The sequence below is a fragment of the Lactuca sativa genome, chromosome 8, assembly GCF_002870075.4.
Source record: "Lactuca sativa cultivar Salinas chromosome 8, Lsat_Salinas_v11, whole genome shotgun sequence".
Taxonomy (NCBI): Eukaryota; Viridiplantae; Streptophyta; class Magnoliopsida; order Asterales; family Asteraceae; genus Lactuca; species Lactuca sativa.
In genome coordinates, this window is record NC_056630.2 from 76,673,118 (window position 1) to 76,695,370 (window position 22,253).

Below are 22,253 nucleotides of genomic sequence, written 5' to 3' on the forward strand. Positions count from 1 at the left end.
AAAAAAAAAAACCTTACTTTGCATGGGCTATATAAGAGATGAATGAGGCTTGCATTTTGGCCATGTGAAACACTCTCTTCTTCCTCTTTTTTCTTCACTAAAACCGTGAGTTTGAAGAGCTCTCTTCTTTTGAAGTTTGGTACTTTACTTTGTCGATTAGAAGCCCTCTTGAGTTGTCTCCTTTAGTGCCTATTTGAGTAAATCACTTAAAGGCTTAAGGCACTCAAAAATACAAGGAGGAACTAGCATTCCAAGTGCCTTAATCTTGATGGTGGATACATGTAGAGAATATCATGTTCTTTGATCTTTACATCTTCATCAACATCCCAAAACCAAGTGGGTTCAAAGGCTTCAAATGTTATTTCTAAAACATCTTATGGTTGTTTTTATTTCATTCTAACCTCTATAAATGGATCCATGATGGTTTGGTTTTATTATGAACTAAAAACAAACTTATTATTTTTAAAGTCTTCCGTTGCCGGTTTTTGTGAAAAATAAACTTATATTTCGTATCAAAACCCAACAGTCGTATCAGAGCCATCTTTTATATGTTAGAATGATTTTTTTTTTTTATGTTTGATAATCTTTGGTTTTTGAAAAATAAGCATGTATTTCTTTTGATTAAGAAAAATCCATATTTGTCTTTTCTCGCAACTTCTTGGTTAAAATTGTTCATTTTTATATATAACCATTTTTTATGCATTTTGGTTATATAAAAGTTGCCTTAAAAAAACAAAGAGTTGTTTGTTGTAATATTTGATATTTTGTTGTGTATAAAAAAGTCATTTGGACCTTTGTATTGTGTTTGGTTGATATTTATTTATTCATAAGATGTAATAGATAAATATGTATTTTTTTTATTTGTTGATTTGTTGTAATAAATTAGTTAGACTAGTTGTATTCCTTTTAAATATAACAAGATGAAGAAATGACCTCTTAGAAGATGACTTGACCATTTAAGACCATAATCCTAACCACAAGCTTCTATTTTTGGTTTTGGGCTTAATTATAGTCTTAATGGTTTAAGTGTTGCAACTTTCACAACATAAAGATTTGAACTCCTTTTGCAAGGAAGAGTTGACTTGGAAAGTGGGAGCTTGAAGACATTTTGAAGTGTCCCTTAAATCCTTTAGGAAAGACTTAATAATTCTTGTGATGGCTAACAAAAATTATTACTAGACATGACTTGGTTTATACACATTATAATACTTGCTTGTGATGTTTATTTTATGTTAAATATATGTTATGTTTTATGTATAAAAATGGTTTTTACATGTCAAATAACATTTTTTCATAAGATAATATCACTTGGAGTTTGAGTAAAAAAAATTTAAAAGATAGCATAATATTTTTATAAATGGATATTTATAACGTTTTACCGGTTACCAGTTACCGATTAAAACTCAATTTTTTGTTGAAAATAGTTTTATTGTAAAACGTATAAATATCCAACTTTAAAATATTTGAAATGGCTTAAAAGATGTTTAAACTTTGTATAAACTCCAAGTCTTTATAATAAATAAGAAGTTTTCATTAAAAATACTAAAATCAGTTTATAGTGTTATAACGGCAAATAATAAAACAAATGATTATTTTTCCGTCGAAACTTAATATATGATATTGGTGTTTTAAACATAACGCAACATGTTGATATTATGTTTTATGCATTCTAAATGAGATTTAAAACATAAGTATCATCACCCAAGTTTTGGTTTATCAAAATATGACTTTTATCATAAGATACATAAAATTGAATATATAAAATAAAATGAGTTTATTCTACAAATTCATAAAGTCATAAGTTTTTTTTATTGTTAAAAGAAAGTTTAAAATAGTGATTTTATAACTCATCCAAAAATCCAATTCTTAAGTATAAAATAAAGTTTTATTAAGACTATTACCGGTTCTTAAAGCCGATCTACGACTAAACTTTAAAATACCGGATTTTAGTTTCGTGGTTAATGACAAATAAAATGAAGTTTTATTTGGCACCAAAAAAACCTCATAACAAGTGATATGAATTTTACAAAAGGGTACATGAATTATTGCATGCATGCAATATTCCTAAAACCATGTTTTTATAAACTATAATTGTAAAACATATATAAAACCTTTTCTAAAAATGCAAGTCATTTCCGTCCTTTTGAAGAGCACTCGTTATCATTTGAGGGTTCTAGCGTCACGGGGTAACCTAGGCCTAGGATTGGATTTTGATGTTTGGGGTAGTTTTGTAGTTTCTGGTTTCTAAAGGGTCACCTTGTTACTGGCTAGTTACAATGCTACAAGTTGTTTCAAGTAGGATGACTTGATCAGAATCTTATGTGATAAATGTCACCTAAGCATGAGAGGTCCGAGGTATAGATGGGATAAACATGCCAAGCTAAGCAATAGTTGTTTAGGATCCCATAATCTAGGAGTTACATATCATATGAAATTGGTAATCACTACCTACCGAGTTTGATTAAGTTTATGGGATATAGGTCACCTAACCATTTACTTGTTTCGTTACTTGGATCCTAGACTTTAATAAATTAATGTTTTAAGAAACAATAAAAGGTATTAATTTTCAAAGACTAAATATTGAAAATACTAAATGAAACTTTGTTAAATTATGTTGATAACTGTTAATAATTTTACGCCCTACAAAACCTCTCTCTTGTTGAGTTTCAAGAGACAGTAACAATTGATGGTTATAATTTTTATAACTGGTATAATATCTTGAGGTTCTACCTTTATGATAAATAGAAATTATATATACTGAAAGATCACATACCAAAATAACCTTTGCAACCAATTAGTCTGATTATGATACTTTAATGGAAGTATTATTGTGATGATATTGATGTGTCTCACATCATATTGAAGAAATTAACCATGACTTGTAGAAAGTCTTGGATAATTATGAAACATATCAGATGTCTCATCAAGTAAAGCAGATATTCAATCAGAACACTAGAAATAGCTTCAAGTCAGTTCAAGCATAATAAAAGGAAGTCTAAGAGATTGTGCACTCATATAGACTTATAGTTCAATTAAGGGAAATACAACATAAACCCAGAAATCAAGAAAGGACCAAATGATTAGTGTTGTTTCTATTGTGGAAGAAACTAGACACTAAAAGAGAAATTGTTCCTCTAATCTCATCGAGCTGAAGAAGTCTGACTTGGACAAGACTTCATACATCTATATGATAAAACTATTTATTTTTCCATCATTTACTTGAGTATGTTATACTTCAGGTGACACTAATAATTGATATTATGTGCTGATGATTAGAAGAAATAATCAACTGATTACAAACGAATGATATTTTGTGTTGAAGATATTACAAGTATTGTTATAGTCTTTATTTAAACAATAGATGTTTTGTATCTATTCATATAGAGACATGTAAACGTTGTAATTTATGAATAAATTTAGATTTACTTATCGTTTAATGGATGTTCACATTCATGATCTGAAATGATGTACTCTGTGTTAAAGAATATTTTCTCATAATGTTAATTATGAAGTAAATATATAATGTTTCATTAAATTAATAGTTCTGATCATAACACATATATAATCAAATGATATTTTATTGGAACTTATCTATTTCATAATCATCATGACAATATAAATAAGAAATACATATACCAACTTCAAAAGGATGAAATTTTTTAAGACAAATGAGTTTGATTCATTTGATATATGCGAATCATATTTATATGGGAAGATGATTCACAAGTGTCTTTATCTATTAGTAGTTAAAGAACAAAAGGCTTGACAAATAGTAATACATAAGTGATGTATGTAATCTTTTTCAATCCATGAATAGATTAGGTGATAGATACTTAATCAATTTCACTGACGACTTTTATTCTTTGTTGATAAAACCTTTTGATTTAATCAATTTTTTCACAGTGAAGATTGAAATACACATTAATGGGATCATCATTAACCTTTCGTTGTGATATAGAAAATGAGTTTTGTAAACCTAGTCTTCTTGGAACATCTTAGGAATTGTGGAATCAATTCATAACTCATTCCAACAAAAACACACACTCATCATTAGAATATTCCTTGTGGCACAGGATCACCTAGTCACTTGAATCTATCTCTTGATATTCGAGGTAGCCTTCGTATTCTCTAGTGGGATAGGGTCACCTGGCCACTAGCTGAATGTCGATAGTACAAGTTTTTAGAGAGGATAAAACATAGACCTTATAGTCTATTATATGATGTTTTAAAGGAACTATTTACTTTATAAAATTTTGGAATTATGCTCACTACAACAAATATGTATTGAATATATATATATATATTTCCAACCAAACAAGTGAATTAGATACTTATATTAGATTGAGAATGAAATGGTTTATCCTTGCAAGAAAGGTTATTTTATTTTATACATTATGGCGTGATGGTTTTACATTTGGATTTGATAACAATAGTGCTAGTATTTTGGTTTACAAAGATAATGCTCTTTATTTTAAATCAAATCCTTGCAATGATATATATATATATATATATATATATATATATATATATATATATATATATATATATATATATATATGAATATTTGATTGGTGTAAGTAGAAACGATAACTTAGTCTTCAATGTTGGCTCATCAACTTTTCATAAATCATGACTGTGATATTGTCGTCTTGGCTATATAAACAAGAAGAGAATCTCCAAGCTGCAATCAGAAGGAATCTTAGAACCATTTAACTTAGATCTTAATGGAGTTTGTAAATCTTGTTTACTTGGGAAGATGACTAAGTCTCCATTTGTATGTATGTGGTATGTTTAGACACATCACTAGATATGGTGAAAGATACTTTGTCACACTTACTGATGATTTCAGTAGATATGTATATATTTATTTGATTAAACATAAGCCTTAGACATTTTAAGTATTCAAGAAATTATAAAGAGAAGTAGAGAAAATTTAGGCAAGAAAATCAAGATACTTCGTTCTATTACGGGTGGAGAGTATCTTAGTGATGAATTCTCCGATTATCTTAGAAATTATGGGGTAGTCTCACAATTAGCTCCACCAAGAAGACTACAACACAACAATATGTCTAATAGAAGAAATGGAACCTTGAATGCCATGGTTTGTTTTATGATGATTCGTGCTACACTTCCAATTAGTTTCTAGGGTTATGCCCTAGAAACAACTGATGGGTTTTGGTCATAAGAAATCCTATGTGCTCATACAAACCCTAATGCTTGGATCTAGGTTTCTCTATTGTACATGCTTTGAATCCAAGACTATAAACCCTAATTGTAGCATATGGAAATCAATATTAACATATAATTAGGTTTAAGATATTACCTTGATTGTTATGTAGTAATAACAATCCCAATTCCTCCTTGAATTCTCCTCTAATGGCTTACAAACACCATAAGCAAGTGGAGAAGGTATAAAGAGAGAGGAGAGAGGTAGGAATTCGTCCTTAGGACTTCTTGGGAAGGCTTAGACGAATTCATGAGCCTTAGGGGGTTTATATAGGTGTAAAGATTAGGGTTTTAGTCCTTATCCTTATCTAGTTGCTTGCCCACCAAGCAACCATAAGATAAGTCTTAGAAACCCTTATCCTAGTCGAATTCTAAGGCATTATCTCCTTAAATTCGTTCACCCTATATTTAAGATAATCCTTACCTTATTTTGTAACTATCACATAATTACAATTCAGCCCCTCTAGTTTAATTAATTACACTTGATCACAAAATTAATTCTTAATTAATTATTGACCAATATTAATTAAACAAATATGATTTCTCCTTTAATATATTATTCTTATAACATATTAATAAATCATAATAACCTCTCTCTCTATTTATTTCTCCAATCAAGTTGCTTTGGTGAAGGCAACCCAAAAGGACCATGCACCATCGGGTCAAGTACATACCAAAATAGTTATGGACTTAGACACTAATCCAACAGTCTCCCACTTGGATAAGTCTACCAACTATTCTGCGTATGACTTCAGATCCTGATCTGCAATCGTAGCTTTCCAAAGCCGCTGTCAACTCTGATCATATCAGATACGCATGTCCTTAGATAAGGGATCATATATTCCTCCATTCTAGATATCATATGAGATATGATTTCAAATCATTCTCTTTGTACTACTTCTCGATTTCTGATTTATGAAGACAGACTAATTGAACAAATCAAATTAGCCCTAGCCCGGCCGAGCATTTACGTTTGTCATCGCTAAACCATCGAGGGGACCAAAAGATATCGTTTTTATCCTACCTTGGATAAAAGGAACAGATAAACTTTGATACAATGCTTGCTTGCACTCACTAACCAAATCACACACAACAATATTTTTTATAACACCAAGTTACTAGTGCGTTTACATATTATCAATGCGCAACCGATTCGCAAGATACAACTCACATATCTCGGTTTCAAGAATATAAGATGTTATCGTCTCACCAATCACTCGTGATACAATTCATGGAGTGATCCAAGTGAGCGTGGGTTTGATCCAATGCTCAAATTCATATTCATAAGCATTCATGAACGTTGCAGCAAACATTTGCTTATGTCTAATGCTCTTTAGACAATTCACACACCAATTCACGACAATCTTCATTCATATCTACTTCCAACATATGAACAACTGTGGCCCGTTCGAATAATTCGATTATTCTTAATAAACTCAATTATTATGGAAGTCAAAACATGCAAATGTGAAACACAAGAATAATATTAATCCCATATGGCCTCAAACCTTTGAGTATAAATAAAACGCCTTTTATTTATCACCATATTGATTACTCATTATTTGTCGTTTTGGGTAATCAACTTCTTACTTGAATTCCAACACTTGTCCCATGCTCCTAGCATGCACACAATGTTTACCTATGGTTCTTACTTTGTGAAATAGATCACATTGAACACATTTCCAATCCTTCTCATTTCACAACTCCAAATCCGTTTTTCATAAGTTAAAGAATATCAAATTCTTGTTACTTATAGAATATGCTAGATTCTAATATTCTATGCAACTATCCTTTCGTAATGTCACTGCACCAAAGTCACAAAGACTATTGCCAATGATATTACAAAGTCCTCTATCGGAGATTGTTATAAGAAATTCCTTAGATATGATGTCTCTCACTCAAACTACATTCCTTTGAACATCCTTTTGCATAAAAGTTTCTAATCTAGACATAGATTTTCAATATTCAATTCCCAATATGGACACGCTTCCATATTTTCCATATGACAACTCATTCTTAATAGAATCTTATCTATTCGTAATGATGTCAATTGGTCCATCCGGTATGGAGACATTTCCATAATTTCCATATGACAACTCATTCTTAATAGAATCTTTTCTATTCATAATAATGTCGATATGGTCCATCCAATACCGTGCTTCCAACTACTCACAAGCGACCAATCCTCGTCGAACTTTGGATTGTCCTTTGATAGTTGTTTAATTATTTTAGTCAAAACCAATTCTAGTCCTTTTTCCCTCTAAATGCGCTAGACATTTGGAAAATTTTAGAATGGTCAAACATTAAAGCATTTGCAATCGATCCTATACCCGAAGCGTATGGGACACGACGCATAATGTTTTATTTGCTATGTTCTCAAATTTCGAATTGTGAAGAGGAATGCCGTAATCATAATCGAAATTTTAAGAACACACTATGTACCTTTGACTAAGTTTATTAACATTTCTCAACCTAATCCTTTAGATTTGAAATGAAGCATAATATTCTGTCCCTTAATTATAGCAAAACAACCTTTCAACTCTTACAACTTTGCAAAGTATGACTCTTGTTTTCTATAGTTAATATTTCTAACTTTTATGCTCCCACTATCATGATGATTACTATAAAAAAACATAACACTTATGCTCCCACTAGCTTCGACATGTATTCATAAACATCTTAACTTCCAGAAAGACAATACTTATGGAATTTCTTAAGTTCATGTTTCTAATACTTAGTGCTTTGATAATCTTTTATTAAGGCTTCTTGAACTTATACACCTTTGCCTTCGATAGCTCATATGTGTTTCTAAATAATTCAGACTAATTGCCAAACCTCACAATTCAAATTATGGAAAGGGATACCGTAACCATAATCGAATTCGAGAATGCAATTTTACAACTACTATCTTCTTAAAATCCTTCTTAGTGAAAGCATTTCCTCACAATTCATTTTCATGAAGGAGGAAATCTTATGACACTTAGATTTAAACGGTGTATGTGTTCCTATCCATATGAATTTGTCAAAACCAAGGTTTACGACAAATTCAAACTCATATGGACCGGACTTTCTTAATCTTGATTTCTTGCCTTATGGTAGCACAACTGCCCACCATGTCTTCCAAGTAGTTAAGCAGCTCACCCTTTCCTATCAATGTACCTTTCATTGATTAAGGTGCTTTGCCATTTATGCATTCAAAATGAGAACTCATAGAACTCACATGCATAATTAACTCGATTGGATTGGCACAGAAACAAAATAATGTCTTCACGATAGGTTATAAACCTCAACTCGTGTGCTAGTGATGATCAATAAGGTTTATTTGATTTGTTCTTGAAACCTTTCAAGACCATTAAGACTCCCACTGACTCCTTGACATATAAGATTCTCATGTCAATAACCATTTCTTGACAAACAAATATTCAAGAGTTAGTGTAGCTTTTATCAAAACACTTCATAAATTGGTCCTAGTTGGTCTTTGTCTTGTCCAAGACATCACAACTTACCACATTTAATGAATGTTATAAACCTTCTTGATACTTTTTCACTCAATGTCACAATCTTAACTTTAAGACTTGTTATTGGAATGAAGTATGATTGACTTCTTGATTTGACCATTTCTTCAATCTTTGATTCCTCTTCTTGGACATACAATTGTACCAAGACTCACTTAGAGGATCAATTGAGATATGGTTCTTAATCATTAAGACCTATCATAAAGCATAAAAGGTACTCTCCCTTCTTCTTAGAATGGAGAAACTTTTATCTTTCTGCCTACTTGATTCTTGTTATTCGTTCTACTATTGATTTAAACCTTTTTTTAATCAATTTAGAATTACACCTAATCTTGTAAGTATAATCATATTTACTAAACCTTTAGTAAATCATGACGAATATCTCGTTACTCTTATGGTGGACTTTGATCAACACACAACTTTGTGTACTCGATCTCCTAGTCCTTCACTTGACACTTTGTCAATGAATTAGTCTAATTTCCAAATACGAAATTTCTCATTCATCGTGCAACCATGTTGCATGATTCCAAATTTTTGTCCAATTGAAACTTGGGCGATGAGAAACTCTCCCTATTTGGTAAATTCTCGACTTTCCATAACATAATAAGAACCAAATCCATTATTGCTAATAATTGAAACATTTTAACATCAATTTTTCATACACGCCATTGTAAGGATAAATAAATAAAATTTAAAATCAAAATTTATTTTATTGCGGAAAAATTTGTCCTTACAATGCAACTCATTGACAAACTTATGCTAATACATCTTTCTTAGCAATCTAAGTCTAACTCTAAGTAGTAGCTCAAGAATCTAATCTTCGAGAAACACGATCGAAATCCATTCCTTCAAGGTTAGATTCTGCTCACTTCTTCCCTTAAGCTTCCTTTCTTTTCTTCAATCCTACAAAAACATCAATTGTAATCTTATCACATTATGTATTCAGAATCTAGAATGAAGCTTAAAAGAGTTAGTCAATGGATTTTACCTAAATTAGAGCCATACGTTTCGACTCTTCCATTTCTTAGATCTCTTAGGTAAATAGGGCAGCTTCGTCTCCAATGCCCCTTCTCTTGGCAATAAAAGCAGATTGACTCTTTTGGAACAACACATGGAACTACTTCAGACATCACCTTTCTCTTATGATCAAACTTTTCGATCATAGCATGTCTTTCGTTGCCATTGTCTATATCCATAGAGGTCTCGAAGGTAGATTCACCAATCAACTTTGCTTTTCTATTGCGCCAAATCATTGCAGATCAGCAGCAATAAGCATATAGGTGAGATCTATAAGGGTCACGTCGTAGTTCATCATATAGTACTCTCTTACGAACTCACTATATGAGTTGGGAAGTGACTGAAGAACCCAATCAACAGCCATTTCCTCACAGACAACGGATCCCAACATTCTTAACCTATCAATGTGTGACTTCATCCCTAGGACGTGTGCACACACGGACTTTCCTTCTTTATGTTTACTTGCCAAAAGGGCTTGAGTGATCTTGAACTTTTCAAGCCTTTGAACTTGTGGGTTAGGGAGAATATATGGAGGAGGTAGAGGAAGTGAAGCATGATTTCTTGTTCCTCGATCGAATCGTGGAATATCATCTTCATGTGGAATGCTTGTTCCACGGGATTTGAGAAGACCATAGTTGTAGAACTTTGACATCTACAAAACGGGAGAAAAACGAATTCAAGTTAGTTGATAGATTGAGTCCTTAGTAAATCACCCAAATGAGATACTAAGGTTAGGACCCAACACAATATTCCACAACTCGGGAGAGGGATGCCGTAACCCTAATTGCAGAATATTTGAAGGTAAGTGAATGACGATTCACTAATTTCCACCACGAAAAACGAAAAAGAAATTTAAGTTTTAAATATATGAAAACTCCTAGATCCTTTGAGATTCATTTAACATTTCAATGGCATGTTTAAATCTCGATATGCCCCTCTAGTTTGTGACTGGGATGCCGAGGATCACAAAGCGGGTGTGAATAACCATGCAAACTTACATGGTGCCCTCACATGTTACAGTCACCTATTCGATGTGCCGGTAAACCACACACGCTCTACCGAACTATGACAAACATTGATTCACCCTTTGCTACCTTTGCTTAGAACCATTTAGTGTGTCGGTAAACCACACACACTCCACTAACGTCTTCGCAAGGGCACAAAGTGTAATTTCATGGAATTGCATCAATTCACTTTTGCCTAAAGTAACTAAGATTGGGAATTTGTAAAACATTTACTTACTTTTGTACTTGATTATACTTATAATGGAAGGTTTCTGTCCTATCCTACCCATTCACTAGTCAAGAGTGCGGTGGGTAAGAGTGGATACCCATTCAATCGCCATTTTATAGGCAATTTCCTTAAACACCCCTTATAGACCAGCTTCGTGAATGAGGCCTACTAACGGTAAGACTGACTTTTACTCATACATATATATATAATGTTAGACTTTTAATGTTATATATAGTATAGGGTGTATTTTATACTTTCAAAATACTAGGTGGTCTAATTCAACAATTATACTTTTAATTCAATTAAATTGTAAACCTAAACTTTTATGGATTTATTAAACATCTTTTAATTATACACCTTAATTAATTAATAAAACCATAAGGGTGTGATTTGAACTTTTTCAAAACTATACTAGAGTTTTAGGATTTAATATTCCAAATTAAACTTTTAATCAACTTTTAAATTCCAAAACTTGAGGGCAAGTTTTGAAACATTTCAAGACATTAGGGTTTAGAATTTAAACATACATTAAAATTAAACAATTAATCAAAATTTAAATTCCAAAACTTGAGGGCAAGTTTTGAAACCTTTTTCAAAACATTAGGGTTTCAACTATTTAAATTTCAAAACTACAAAACTATTGGGTTCAAATTTAAACTATAAAACCTAAAGGGCAAAATATGAAACTTTTCATAACAACAAGGATCAAATAACAAATAATCTAAACTAACATTTAATTACATAATTATCCATATTTGATTTGTTTAATGATTTCTTGCAAAACAATTTATCAATTTACTCAAAATAATTAATCAATTATCTTATAAGGAAACAATTATCTTATTAATTGATAAATATCTTCAATTAGATCAAAAATATAGTCAAATATATCATATAATCGGATTAATATTGATCTAACATGATAAAGTAACTATCCCAAAGCAAAAAACAGCAAGAAATCCCGAGATATACTCCATCTGACGAGTTGACTCGTCGAATCAAGCTTGGACTCGTCGACTCTCCAGGGACTCGGCGAGTTCAGCTATGGACTCGGCGAGTCCAGCCTCCAAAACACCAAAAATCGAATTTTTTAGATATACAATGCATCAATACAATTGAAACCATGCTAGGCTCTGATACCACTGATGGGTTTTGGTCATAAGACATCCTATGTGCTCATACAAACCCTAATGCTTGGATCTAGGTTTCTCCATTGTACATGCTTTGAATCCAAGACTATAAACCCTAATTCTAGCATATGGAAATCAATATTAACATATAATTAGGTTTAAGATATTACCTTGATTGTTATGTAGTAATAACAATCCCAATTCATCCTTGAATTGACTTTGGAAGGCTTAGAGTCACAAGTGTCACTCCTCTAATGGCTTACAAACACCATAAGCAAGTGGAGAAGGTATAAAGAGAGAGGAGAGAGGTAGGAATTCGCCCTTAGGACTTCTTGGGAAGGCTTAGACGAATTCATGAGCCTTAGGGGGTTTATATAGGTGTAAAGATTAGGGTTTTAGTCCTTATCCTTATCTAGTTGCTTGCCCATCAAGCAACCATAAGATAAGTCTTAGAAACCCTTATCCTAGTCGAATTCTAAGGCATTATCTCCTTAAATTCGTTCACCCTATATTTAAGATAATCCTTACCTTATTTTGTAACTATCACATAATTACAATTCAGCCCCTCTAGTTTAATTAATTACACTTGATCACAAAATTAATTCTTAATTAATTATTGACCAATATTAATTAAACAAATATGATTTCTCCTTTAATATATTATTCTTATAACATATTAATAAATCATAATAACCTCTCTCTCTATTTATTTCTCCAATCAAGTTGCTTTGGTGAAGGCAACCCAAAAGGACCATGCACCATCGGGTCAAGTACATACCAAAATAGTTATGGACTTAGACACTAATCCAACAACAACTGCCTATATTCTAAACCTTGTAACAACTAAGAAGGTTGAGAAAAAACCATTTAAAATGTGGAAAGGGACTAGTCCCTCTCTATTATGCATTAGGGTTTGGGGTTGTGAGGCTTTCATTCATCGAGAAGAGCTCAAAAAACTTGAACTCAGATCAGAAAGGTGTTACTTCATTGTTACAATCCTATTGAGAACAAGATCTTTGTTGATCGTAGGGAAGTCTTTCTTGGGAGAGAATTGATATCTAAAGAAACTAGTGGAAGCCCAACTGATCTTGATGAGATTCATAAGTCAACCAATGAAGAACATGAAGTTGACACTAGACCATAACAAGAGGTTGAATAACCCGTTCAGGAATCTAATATACTTCCACCTCCACTTCATAAATCTGATAGAGAACATCGTCCACCAGAGCTCTATGGATTCCATATTACTCAAGAGAATGATAACTTGTTAGGTGATAATAAGCCACACAACTATCAGGAAGCCATGGCGAGCCCACAGGCTGCAAAATGGAAAGAGGCAATGGAAAATGAGATTTAGTCCATGTACGATAACCAAATATGGAACTTGGTTGATCCTACACATGGTCTTAAAACCATTGGGTGTAGATGGGTTTTTAAGAAGAAGACTAACATGGATGGGAACTTACAAACTTATAAAGCTCGGCTGGTCGCGAAAGGTTATACTCAGACTCAAGGAATTGATTATGAGGAAACATTATTTGTAGTAACTATGATTAAGTCTATTAGGATACTACTTGCCATAACTGCATTTCATGACTATGAAATATGCTAGATAGATGTAAAAATTTCTTTCCTTAATGTGAAACTGACAGAGGATGTTCACATGGCTTAACCATAAGTTTATTATAGTCTAAGTCTCCTAATATGGTATGCAATTTTGAAAAGTCTATTTATGGACTCAAACAAGCGCCTTTCCGGTGGAACATCTATTTCGATGATAAGATCAAAGAGTTTGGTTTCTTAAGTAATGAAGATGAAAAATGTGTGTATGTTAGATTTAGTGGGAGGGTAGTTGTATTCCTTGTCTTATATGTCGATGGTATTCTTCTAATAGGAAACAACATCCCAACACTAAATAGTGTAAAAGCATGGCTTGGGAAGAGTTTTTCTATGAAATACTTAGGAGACGCTTCCTACATACTTGGTATCAAGATCTATAGGGATAAATCTAGGCAACTGATAAGACTTTTCCAAATTACATACTTGGATAAAATCTTGAATAAATTCAATATGGAAGAATCTAAGAAGGGATTTGTACCTATGCAACATCGTATGGTTTTGAGTAAAACCAAATGTCCTAGTTCTACTGAAGAACTGGACAGAATGAGTCGATTCCCATATGTTGGGTTTTAAGCACTATAACACTCCTATGGTGCACATGCAACCCTAATAGCTTTGGATCTATGTTTTTTCTAATTATACATGCAATAAAATTTCCAAAGCTTGAAGCCTACAACTAGCATACAGTTTTGGTATATCAATCAAAAAACTAGTTAGAATAATACCTCTTTATTGTAGCTTGTAGTTTTGGCCTTTCAAGAGCTTAGCACCTCACGTGTGATGCCTCAAATGTTTCACAAACACCATAAACAAATGAGAACTTTGAGAGAGAGTATAAAGCACACAAAAATTGGTTATATGAACTCTTAGAACACTTGTGTCAATCGATTTTGGCTAAGGAGTAACATTTATATAGTGTAGGATTCCAAGAGTCATGGGTAAACCATAATCCATACACTTGGGTTATGATCCATATCTCATGTGGGCTAACTCTTATGGATACTTACATAAACTTAGCCCAACATAGATCAATAGCCCAAACTATATATATATATATATATATATATATATATATATATATATATATATATATATATATATATATATCACTAATTTACATAATCAGTCCCCGTTAATTTAATTAGTCTCTTTTGATCACAAAATTAATTCCAAATTAATTATTGATCAATACTAATTAAATAATATGATTTCATATTAAGATACTATACTTGTAATATATTAATAAATCATAAATAACCTCTTTCTCAAATGTCCATCCTATCAGATTGTTCTGGTGAAGGCAACTCAAATGGACCATGCTACTTTCAGGTCGAGTACATACCAATTATAGTTATGAGCTTAGACATCAAATCTAACAGTCTCCCACTTGGACAAGTCTAATAACTATTATTTCAAGTACGACTCCAAAATCCCAACTAGCAATCGTAGCTCTCAAAAGCCGCTGTCGAACTCTGACCTAGTCAAATGACGCGTCCATTAGATAAGGGATCATATATTCCTTCATTCTAGATATCGTATGAACTGAGACATGAATTATAATCATTTTCTCTGCTCATGTGTTGTTTCCCGATTTCTGATTTATGACGACCGACTAATTGAGCAAATCACATCAGTCCAGGCTTGGCTAAGCACTTAGGGTTGTCATCACTAAATCATCGAGGGGGCCACAGATATCGCTTTTATCCCACATTGGGTAAAAGGAATGGATAAACTTCGACTCAAATGCTTGCTTGTACTTACTTATCAAATCACACACAACAATAAGTTTTATAACACCAAGTTACTGGTGCGTATACATATGTCAGTGTGCAACCGACTTGTAAACTACAACTCACATGTCTTGGTTTAAAGAATATAAGATATTATCGTCTCACAATCACTCGTGATAAAATCCATGAAGTGATTCAGATGAGCGTGGGTTTAATCCAATACTTGAATCTTATTCAAGAAGTACTCATGAACACTGCGGCAAATTTGTGTTATGTCTAAACGCCTTTAGACAATCTACAAACCCATTCATGACAGTCTAGCTTCAATACCTACTTCCAAAGTATGATCGAATGTGGATAGTTTGAATAACCTAATTATTCCGGAAGTCAAAACATGCAAAGTGAAACACAATAATAATCGAATTCAATATGGTCTCAAAACTTTTCAATATAAATACAACACCTTTTACTTAGTCACCATATTAATTACATATTATTCATTGTATAATGTTTCGATTGATAAACTTAATACTTGAATTAAAACAATAGTCATCCCATGCTCCAAGCATGCACACTATGTTTTACCTGTGGTCCTTACTTTGTGAAATAGATCAATTGTAAACATTTCCAATGACACTCATTTCACAATTCTAAATCCTTATCGTAAGTGTAAGAATACCAAGTCCTTACCACTTACTTTAATCTGTTAGATTCTATGCTTATATGCATTGATCCTTTTGTAATGACTATGTACAGAAGTCTCATAGACTTTGCTAATTACAAAACTTTCCATTGGAGATTGTTACTAGACAATTCCATAGATACGAACTCTCATATTCAAAGCACATTCCTTTGAACAACCTTCTTGCATAAAAGTTTCTAACTTATAGATTCTTGATATCCAACTCCCATTATGGAAACTTTTCCATAATTGCCATATGCCTATCCATTCTTAATAGAATCCTATCTATTAGGAATCATATCGACATGGTCCATTCATTACTATACTTCCAACTATCATTAAGCAACCAATCCTTAGCGAACCTCAGATCGTCCTTGACAGTTGTTTAACAACTTTATTATATCCGGTTCTAGTCCTTTTTCCCTCTTAATGCCCTAAGCATTTGGAAAATTAGAACACATAAATATTATAGCATATGCAATCGATCCAATACCCGAAGCATATGGGACACGATTCATAATGTCTTACATAAAAACTTGATACTTTACCTGTCTCTTGCTATAACATTTCCATATATAGAATTTCCTTATGTCGAATCTTTTCAACATACCATTCATATATGTCCTTGACTAAATTTGATTAAAATCTCACAATCTAAGATTTTAGATTTGAAATGGAGTATGAGTTCCTCTCCCTTAATTATAGCAAAACAATTTTTTCAAACCCCGCAACTTTGCAAATTGAAACTTTTGATTTCTATAATTAACATTGCTAACTCGCAAGACTTACCATCATAATTATGCTCCTACTAGCATAATGATTATTATCTTACTAGCATAACACTTGTGCTCCCACTAGCTTTGACATGTATTCAGAAATCAGCTGGACTTCTAGAAATCAATACTTTATTGTCTTTCTCACCAAAGTTCAGATTTCTGATACAAGATGCTTCGATAAGCCTTTATCTAAGATCATACACCTTTTATTAGAAAGCCCATATGTGTGTCTAAACTATTTCAGAACTTTGAACAATAAGTTCCAAATGTTCAAACTATTTGCCATTTCTCACAATTCGAACTATGAAGAGGGATGTCGTAGTCATAATCGAATATGAGAATGCAAATATCACAATTGCTAACTCTTTAAAATCTACTTAGTGAAAGCGTTTCCTCACAATTTTTTTCATGAATTGGAGAGAAACCTTATGACACTTAGATTTTGTGGTGTATGTGTTCCTATCCATGCGAATTTTTCATAACCATAATCACAAGACAAATCCAAACTCATATGGACTGAACTTGCTCAATTTTAATTTCTCGCCACCTGGTAGCTCAAGGGCCTACCATTGCTTCCAAGTTGTTATGCAAACAATTGAGTACTCATAGAACTCACATGCATATTCAACTTTAGCTGGAATGAGCACATAAACAATAAAATGTCAACATGATAGGTTAAAACCTCAAGTCGTGGGCTAGTGATTAATAATAGGTTTATTCTTGATTAGTTCTTGAAGCTTTTCAATATCTTTAAGACTTCCATTGACCTCTTGACATATAAGACTCTCTTTGTCAAGAAACATTACTTGACAAACAAATATTCAAGAGTTAGTGCAGTTTCTTATCAAGACAAAACACTTCACATAATTGGTCTTAGTTGGTCTTTGTCTTATCCAAGACATCACAACTTACCAATTTCAAATGTGCAGGAGTAAGAAAAAATCTTTTCTATTCCACATTTGATGAGTGTGCTATAAACCTTCTTAAGATTATGTCACTCAAGTTACAATCTTGGTGTATGACTCTAAGACTTGTTTTTGGAACGAAGTATGACTCATCTTCTTGATTTAACCATTTCAATAATTCACGATTCCTCTTCTTAGCCATCCAAGTGCACTAAGGTGTCCCTAGAGGATCAATTGTGATATGGTTTTCATAATCATTAAGATTATCATAAAACACGATACTAAAGTACTCTCCTTTCCTTTCAGATTGGAGAAACTTCTATCTTTCTGCCTAATTGATTCTTCTTATTCGTTCTGCTATACATTGAGACTTTTCCAATTTTTTAGAATTACACTTAATCTTGTAAGTATAACCATATTTACTAAACTTTAGTAAATCATGACGAATAGCCTTATCGTTCTTTGTGGTGGACCTGACCAGTGCACAACTAAGTGTATCCGATCCCCTAGTCCTTCACTTAACTCACATATACATGTGAACAAGGAATCAGTCTTAATTCCTGAAAGACGAAGGTTCTCATCCATCACACAATACAAGTCGCACGATTCCAAGTTTCTGGACAATTGAAACTTGGGTGATGAGAATCTTCCATTATTTGGTAAATTATAACACTACCACAAACAAAAGAATCAAATCCATATTGCTAAAAATAGAAACATACATACATCAATTTTCACAAATGCCATTGCAAGGAAATATAAATAAGATATAATCAAAATTTATCTTTATTTATAAAATGTGGAATCAGACTCAATTTTCAAAGATTCCATACATACATCAATTTTCACATATGAAAACTATGTTTCTAAATATTCCTAAGCAATCTATCATAACTCCTAACACCAGCTCAAAAATCCGATCATCGAACCATGCGATCGAAATCCATCTCTTCGCAATCAGACTCAACATGCTTTTCCTTTAAGCTTCCTTTGATCCTACAAAACATCAAAATGTAATCTCATCACATCATATTTTAAGAATCTACCAATAGGAACTTAATAGAGTTAGATAATGGACTTACCTGAAGCAACGTCAAACTTTTTGACCTTACCATCCTTGTGATCCTTCAGGTAGATATGGAAGCTTCGCAACCAATGTCCCTTCTCTTGGCAATAGAAACATATGGACTCTTTGGGAATGGTACATGAGACAATCTCTGATTTAGCCTTTCCCTTTCCCTTGGAAAAAGAATTCTTTTTTGGACTTCCAATGTTTCCATTATCAATGTCCATGGAAATTTGGGAAGTAGATCTTCCAATCAAATTCGCTTTACCAGTGCGCCAAATCATTGTTGATTCGACATCAATTAGAAAATAGGTAAGATCAATAAGGAACATGTTGCGGCCTATCATATAGTAATCTTTGATGAACTCACCATATGACTCAGGAAGTGACTAAAGAACCAAGTCAACAACCAACTTCCTTGACACAACAACTCCTAACATTCCCAACCTGTCAATGTGTGACTTCATCTCCAAAACATATGCACACACAGATCTTTCATTTTGGTGTTGGCTTACCAACAGGGCTTGAGTGACCTTGAACTTTTCAAGTCTTTGAACTTGTGGGTTAGGGAGAACTATTGGAGCAAGTGGAGGAAGTTCCACTATAGCACGAAGAAGGGATTAATCTTTCACCTTGATTGTCTTGTGGAATATCATGTTCATGAGGAAAGCTTTTTCCATAAGATTTGGGAAGACCACAGTTATCTGACCTAGACATTTATAATGGGAGAATATTCAAGTTAGTTGATTTAAGTCCTTAATATAACACCCAACATGAAATTTTAAGGCTACGTCCCAACACAATATTCTACAATTCGGAAGAGAGATGTCGTAATCCAATTGTAAAATTTTTGAAGGTAGGTAAATGACGATTTACCAATTTCTACCATGAGAAACGAAATTGATTATTAAGTTTTAAATGAATTGAAATTCCTAGATTCTTTTAGATTCATTGAAATTTTCAATGTCATGTTTAAATCTCGATTGTGCCCTTCAGGTTTGTGACTGGGATGCCGAGGATCGTAAACAATGTGTGAATAACCATGTAAATTAGCTTGGTACAATCAATGTTACAAATCATCTAATCCATATGCTGGTTAACCACACACGCTCCATTGATCTATGATTAACATCAAGCTACCCTTTGCCATACACTGTCAGTCCCAGATTAGTGTGCCGGTAAACCACACACACTCCACTAACGACTTAACAAGGTGCAAAGTGTAATTTCATGGGTTAGCACCAAATTAACATCAAGCTACCCTTTGCCATAGTGGTCTTTGCGCACCACGTGCCTTGTCGACGCACACTCATACGTGCACGAATTTTTAGTTTCTTCAAAAATTCATATATATATATATATATATATATATATATATATATATATATATATATATATATATATATATATATATATATATATATATATATATATATATATATAAGACGATATCTACAACTTTCATTTAGACTCATTCGACTAATTGTCATTTATTTTTAAAGTTATATTTATAGGCTTAGACTGTTAAATTCTAAATTCCGTATAAAAATTATAATTCTCTCATATGATATCCATTCTCGACTTTCTTTATATCGACAAAATTATGTCTACAAGATCTTCAACTCTCGTTTAGATTGTTTCGGCTAACAATCGACTGATTTCCATTTCGGTTTCTATGTCGATACTGCTACACTGAAGCTTCTAAAAATCATAACTTCCTCTTATGAAGTCAAATTTAGGTGTTCTCTATATGCATTCTCTCGGTTTTGTGATTACTATAATTTTTGTCAAGACTATGTATCCTAAATAGTCTTCTATTAAAAGCGTTTATTTTCACGACTGATTTTTTATATTGTAAGGCGAAAATGGGGTGTTACAATTTTCCTTTTGTTCCTATTTAGACCATAAACCTTTCTTCAAATAAATCCAACTTTGATATATTATTTGTTATTTTATTAATAGACCCGGTTACCAACAAATAACCTTATGTCCCCTTAACACAAGTATGTTATAAGAATTAACATATCACCTTCATACCAAAATCATGGCTAAACTTACACATGAATTTGCAATAAAGGATCTTGGACCTATCAACTATTTTCTCAGTGTTATTGTTTCCTGCCATGCAAGTGGATTGTTTTTATGGCAAAAGAAATATGATATGGAAGTACTAGAATGAGATATAATGTCATCTGAGAAATGTACTCCCAATCTCATCGATATAATAGAAAAGTTAGTATTGATGATGGGCATCATTACTCGAAACACTTTATATCGCAACCTTGTTAGAGCGCTTCAAAATCTCACCAACATTTAACCAAATATTTCATATGAACTTCAACATATATGCTTCCTTATGTATGTACATAGAATCCCACATGGTAGCTTTAGAACTTGTACTACACTATATTTAAGGCCATCTTAATTATGGTCTTACAGTCTATAAGACTCCTTGCACACGTCTTACTACATATACTAACGTTGATTGTCCCGACACACATCGACTTCGGATAATAGGGTGTTGGTGATATACCACTTGAGACAGGGTGTTGCTAACGTGGTTTTAGAAACATGTTGGATTGAGAACCTTCTTCTTGAGTTTTTTTTATCTATTACTAAGGTTGCCCTCCTTTATTAATGATAATGCAAGTGTTGTTTACCCCTACAGTTTTAGAATCACTTATTCTTTTCGGTGATTGATGTTTAGAACGCACGTGAGTTAAGGGATATAAAGTTACCTGTTTATAACCGGCTCCCAAAATGAAATAATAATAAATAGATAAAAGTTGAGTTTATTTAAAAAACAAAATGTGTTTGGTCCAAAACAGAGAGAAACAAAACAAAACGTAGGGTCATTAATAAAATAAACACAATAGGATTATGTGCTAAACAAAACAAAACAGGGTTATTAATAAAATAAACACAATAGGATTATGTGCTAAACAAAACAAAACAGGGTTATTAATAAAATAAACACAATAGGATTATGTGCTAAACAAAACAAAACGTAGGGTCACTAATAAAATAAACACAATAGGATTATGTGCTGGTAGGCGAAAGCTATCAGAAGTGGGGAGTCATCCAGACATGTGGTGATGGGCGGTCGACGTGGACACCACAACGTTCTTTCATTCCGCTCTTCTATCTATCTCTTTCTTATTATCCTCTCTATCTCTCTTCAAGAATTTAAACCGGAAGAGGTAGATACGGCCCCTACAGGGGCATGGCGGACGTGGTGATTAGGTGGAAGATGGGTGATGGAGAGGTGACCGGAGACTATCTTTTTTTTCCGACGTGACAACTCCGATCGAATAATAATGAAATAATAAACAGTAGGTAAAAGTTTGGTTTAT